Source organism: Schistocerca americana, chromosome 2 (assembly GCF_021461395.2).
Source record: "Schistocerca americana isolate TAMUIC-IGC-003095 chromosome 2, iqSchAmer2.1, whole genome shotgun sequence".
NCBI lineage: Eukaryota > Metazoa > Arthropoda > Insecta > Orthoptera > Acrididae > Schistocerca > Schistocerca americana.
The window spans coordinates 98,180,715-98,187,219 of NC_060120.1; positions in this window are offsets into that span (position 1 = coordinate 98,180,715).

Genomic DNA, 6,505 nt, shown 5'->3' on the forward strand with positions numbered 1-6,505 from the left:
GATTTCCACTGTGAAGTATCAGTACTGTAAGCATTATCTTATCTGTGTGTCACGATCTTCACAGCTACATTCCATGTACATATATTTTTCTGTTCAACTTACATGATTGCCCTTTTGAGGGACATTTATTCTTGCCCAACAAAACTGCCTACTATTATAGTATTCAATTACAGTAGATGCACCCTCAGATAACTTCAGATTCACATGATCATCATCATTCCTCACTACATCTGTATGCCGCTTCACCATATATGTACCTACTACGAGTGTATATCTGCTCCTGGGCATGCCCTACAATTCCATATTTGATCTTTGTCTCACTATTTTGTAATTCAGCTGGTATCTGAGTGTTTCTAGACCTTTTAAAAATGTGCCTTCTCCTATTGTGATTATTGAACAGTGTATTAGCTATTACTAGCTGAAATTTATTGCTGAACTCAAGGAGTCTTTCTTCTCTTTCTCTCTCACTACTTCTGCTGAGCGTGTATTTTCCAGTAACTACATCTTCTGTTCCTTCCCCCTGGTGTATTGTTTCAGTCCCCCAATCATTGTCGTTACCTTTTTTACAACTTAGTTGCACAATTAATGCTGTTATATATCATCAGCATGTCACATTGGCAAGCAAACCTGATCTATTTTGCTTGGCACTGGTTTGCTGTTGATTCTGACAAGAATAATACTATTTCTTAAATGTTCATAGTAACACACTCTTTGCCCTACTTTCTTCCCATTAGCAATTCTACTCATGTTACTTTTTCTGCTGCTGTTGATATTAGTCTTTATTTATTTAATGAGAAATCTTTCTTTTCTTTCATGACTCCTATAGCTTCTACATTGAGCCTCCTCCTAGCTTCCCTGCCACATTCAGGCTTATGACATTCCAAGCTCTGACTCATAGAATCTTACCATTTCCATTGGCTTTTCATTCCTTTTCTGGTGGCCATCTTCCCCTTGGTAACACTCCCTCCCCCTCCAAAAGATCCAAATGAAGAACCAATCTGGAATCTTTTGTCAATGAGAGATCATTAGGCACTTTATCAGTTACAAGCCACATTTCCGGTGGAAACTCATTTATGTGTGTTCATTGCAGTGGTTAGTCCCTCCCTAGCTTTGTACTTGGCAATGTGTTATCAGTTACAGTACAGAAAGGTAATTCACTCTCTTTCCACAAAACAAACTGAAGTACTCAGTGCTGATGAAATGATAAGAGTTCAAATCAGAAAAGATGTAGGGAAGGGTTGCTTATTGCGTTCACTGATATTCATTTAGTAGAAATAGGAAAATAAGGGGCTATCAGGACATAGTAATTGTTTGTTTAGGACAGAAAATCAGCATGATATCATTTGCTGATGACATAGCAGTAGTTTCCAGAATGAGATTTCACTCTGCAGTGGAGCGTGCGCTGATATGAAACTTCCTGGCAGATTAAAACTGTGTGCCCGACTGAGACTCGAACTCGGGACCTTTGCCTTTCGCGGGCAAGTGCTCTACCATCTGAGCTACCGAAGCACGACTCACGCCTGGCCTCACAGCTTTACTTCTGCCAGTATCTCGTCTCCTACCTTCCAAACTTTACAAAGGTCCCGAGTTCGAGTCTCGGTCGGGCACACAGTTTTAATCTGCCAGGAAGTTTCATAGCAGTAGTTGTTTAAAGTGAATAGGAGCTAAATTGGACACTTAATGAAATGGAACATGGGCTATCCAATGACTACAGTATGCATATAAACAGAAAGATGGCTAATATAATGTTGTATGCAGCAAGTGGCTGTCAAGGATAGCTAACAGTTAAACTTGGACAATAGACTATTGAAGGGATGGATGAATTTTGCAATTTTGGAAGCAGACTGGATAAAGAAAGATGATGCAAGAAAAATGAGTAACAGGAATTGCACAGGGTAAAAGAACTTAGCTTAAAAATAAACAGCTAGTAACATCCCAAAAATTAAACCTTGATAACAGAAAGGGATTTGTGAAGAGTTACATTTAGAGCACAGATCTGTATGAGTGCAAAGAACACTGACAGGACATTTTCTGTGATCATGCCAAGGACTAAATTGTGAATATCACAAAAATTCTACTAGGTAAACTAAACTGGTACAGCATTAAAGTCTTTACCTTTGTATGTATGGAGTGTTGAGCTAACAATAGGAAACAGAGGCTCATATTAACGAATGATACTACAGAAATAAGACTAAATACACAGTGGGAAACATCAAATATGGTGTCCCGCTATGCATGGCAATTTGCCCACTCCTGATCTTCACTTATAGAAATGATCTTCTCAGGAAGAAACTAGTTTTAGATGACACATTGATAAATGGCCCCATATCCATACCTGGTACAGCTGGGAGGATAATGGAACAGATGGACAACTGTTCACAGCTAACAGGTTAACCCTTAATCTTACAAAAACATGTTTTATGCTATTCTAAGCTAATCAAAATTACTTACAGATACTACAAGTAGATATCAAGGGGTATACACAGAGTGAAGCCCCATGTATAAAGTTTTTAAGCATCCAGATGGATAACACACTGAAGCAGGAACAACATGTTAATCAGAAAGCTCAGTTGTGTGTGCTTTGCAATTGTTAAGTTCTCTCATTGTGTTGACCCACGGGCAAGACAGCTGGCATACTTTCACTAACTAGCGTCATATACCTAATCTTCCGAAGAAATGCATCTGAGATAAAAAAAAGTGATTATTCTAGAGAATTGTGCAATAAGAGTATTGTGTACAAAGTTGATCACTGAAGACGCTTAAAAGGTGTAGGGATTCTTACACTGAACAGACCAATACATACTCTTTCCAATAGTGTTAATGATTAGTAACAATGGTGAATGTAGGATGAACCACAATACTAGAAGTAAAAGTAATTTTCATATAAACTGTACATCCCATCTAATGTCAAGAATGAGTTTTATAATTGAGTGCAAAAGTCTGTAACAAGTTGCTCATAAATGTCAGGTAGCAAACTGAAAATCCCCAGATATTCATCAACAAAGGAAAATAAGACCTCGTTATCCACTCCTACCATTTATCAGAATATTTGGACTCGATGATTTAAATTCTGCATCACTCTAATATTTATATTAGATAGATCATAACTTTACACAGGCCAGCTGTCCATATACTAGCAAAGTTACATAAAAGCTTTGTTTACAGTATTAGATAAAAACATCAGTCATGTACTGTGGGGAGGGAGGGACACACACACACACACACACACACACACACACACACACACACACACACAGACAGACAGAGAGAGAGAGAGAGAGAGAGAGAGAGAGAGAGAGAGAGAGAGAGTTGTTAGCACCTGGAGATGACAGTGGCATGTACGTGTGTGTTTCATGCATAAGGGAATATATAAGAGCCAGTCAAATTAAAATGAGACAAATGGAAAAAAGTAGGTAAACTGTTTATTATTTAAAAATTAATTTCCACAACTGTCAATACATTTATCCAACTGTGAGACAAGCTGCTCAATGCCCTCACGAAAAAATGTTTGCAGTTGCCTACAGAACCATAATTGTACCCAGGTGTGCTCCTACTTGTCCAAAGCAAACAGAGGCCATGGCTGTTTCTTATAAGGGCTTCAAAAATATGGACATCACAGGGGGATGGATGGATGGGGTTAAAGGAACCAAACTACAAGGTCCCTTGTATGCCAAGCCAGAAATAGTCCCCATAGAGGAAGGACACAACAGACAAATCCAAATGGCCTTGACTGTATCTGAGAATCAAGTAAGCCTAAAGATAGAACCAAGTAGAAGTGAGAGAGAGGTAAAAAGAGTGAAGGTGGGAGAATTGTTCTGCCCAGAAAGCAGCTGGAGGCCCTGAGGACATTTGTGACCAGAGACGCACCTCCTGCATCCAACCAGTACCCCACAAGTGGCTGACGAGGCTAATGTGCCCTATGTCACAGAGAAGTGTAAAAATCACTTTCATGAGTGAAATGTAAAACGAAATCAGCCACTAGTGCCAGCGGTAGCATGTCGCCAAGTTAAATCGGCATCCTGGTAACCAACTTCGCCAACTGGTCTGTATGTTCATTCCCTGGGATCCCAATGTGACCAGGGGTCTTTACAAAGGCGACTGACCATCCAGTGTGGGGAGGTCATACAGGAGATTTTGGATAGTCATAACCATTGGTGTTAAGGGTAGCACTGACCAACAGCCCGAAGCCTACTAAGGTAAGTCATTACCAATTAAGAATGATTCACCAGTACAAGAACGGAGGTGGCTGAGGGCTCGCTCAGGCCTTCAATTCTGCATTGAATACATTTCGTCTATTCGGGAGGGACCGTAGTTCATTGCATCTCGTATGTGTATAAGAAAAACTGGTTTGTCTGTCAACTGTAGAGCTATCACTGTATACCATGTCAGAGCCTGGAAATATGTCAGGGATGTCCAGAAATAGGTGCCAAAAAACAATTATGTCTATTGAGTTTTTTGGTCCAAAGAAGAGGTCGAGGATCCAAAGACAGGGTACATTCCATGGGGGCACATGCAATTTCTCCCTGACAGGGGGAAACAGTGGGGAAAGACGAAGTTCAGAACAGAGACTCTGCATGCAAACTGCGATCATGAATCCAGACTTTGGCCCCTGTTGTGGAAAGTGGCTCTCCCTATCAGGGAAAAAGGACGCAGTAGTTCAGAGGTTCAGGGGAGGAGTGAATGTATATTGTGTAGTTGAGTAGAAGTTGTTTGCACCGAATCTTTAGGGGAGAGAGTGAAGCCACCATGAGCAGGCTGTTCACAGGGCTGGTCTGAAAGGCACCTGTCTCAAGTTGGACTCTACATGGTATATCAGATCCATCATCCACAATACTGAAGGTGGTGCTGATCCATAGGCCGGCCTCCCATAATAAATTTGGGACAGGATCAGAGCTTTGTAGAGCCACAGAGGTATAGAGGAGTCTGCATCTCAGCTGGTATTGCAAGACAACAAAGAATATTAAGGTGCAGTGGTGGCTGTTGGTAGAAGAGCACATGAACACCCTTACTTTTGATGCCTTGCAGGTTTATTGCTTATTATTCTCTGAATGCTGTTAAATGTAATGTATGTGTGGTAATCAAAAACACACGGTACTAAACCTATCATGTTGTGCTAAATTGTCACTCTTTTATACTCTGTGAAACTTGGCGTCAGGGTCACAAGCACAGCTTCAGTTGTGCACATTTTAAGGAGCTTTAGTGTGTGTGCAACTGGCGTGACATAATTGCCTTATGGGCCAAATATATATGGATTAGATAAACAATGTTCATAGTTTACGCAGTGCACAGCTAGCCTTTACGAATCAGCTACACGTTTACATCAGTTCCACCAGATGGTAGCACACTGCAGCAGTCTTTTTTCCCCACTCACTTGGCATAAATCCTGCTAGATGGTAGCCCACTTCTGAGATCTGCCAATTCAATCATTATGTAGTAAAATTGATTGCACATCAGTATACGTTATAGTTAAACAGATATGTTGTTGTTGTTGTTGTTGTCTTCAGTCCTGAGACTGGTTTGATGCAGCTCTCCATGCTACTCTATCCTGTGCAAGCTTTCTCATCTCCCAGTACCTACTGCAACCTACATCGTTCTGAATCTGCTTAGTGTATTCATCTCTTGGTCTCCCTCTACGATTTTTACCCACCACGCTGCCCTCCAATACTAAATTGGTGATCCCTTGATGCCTCAGAACATGTCCTACCAACCAATCCCTTCTTCTAGTCAAGTTGTGCCACAAACTTCTCTTCTCCCCAATCCTATTCAATACTTCCTCATTAGGTATGTGATCTACCCATCTAATCTTCAGCATTCTTCTGTAGCACCACATTTCGAAAGCTTCTATTCTCTTCTTGTCCAAACTATTTATCGTCCATGTTTCACTTCCATACATGGCTACACTCCATACGAATACTTTCAGAAATGACTTCCTGACACTTAAATCAATACTGGATGTTAACAAATTTCTCTTCTTCAGAAACGCTTTCCTTGCCATTGCCAGCCTACATTTTATATCCTCTCTGCTTCGACCATCATCAGTTATTTTGCTCCCCAAATAGCAAAACTCCTTTACTACTTTAAGTGCCTCATTTCCTAATCTAATTCCCTCAGCATCACCCGACTTAATTAGACTACATTCCATTATCCTTGTTTTGCTTTTGTTGATGTTCATCTTATATCCTCCTTTCAAGACACTGTCCATTCCATTTAACTGCTCTTCCAAGTCCTTTGCTGTCTCTGACAGAATTACAATGTCATCGGCGAACCTCAAAGTTTTTATTTCTTCTCCATGAATTTTAATACCTACTCCGAATTTTTCTTTTGTTTCCTTTACTGCTTGCTCAATATACAGATTGAACAACATCGGGGAGAGGCTACAACCCTGTCTTACTCCCTTCCCAACCACTGCTTCCCTTTCATGTCCCTCGACTCTTATAACTGCCATCTGGTTTCTGTACAAATTGTAAATAGCCTTTCGCTCCCTGTATTTTACCCCTGCCACCTT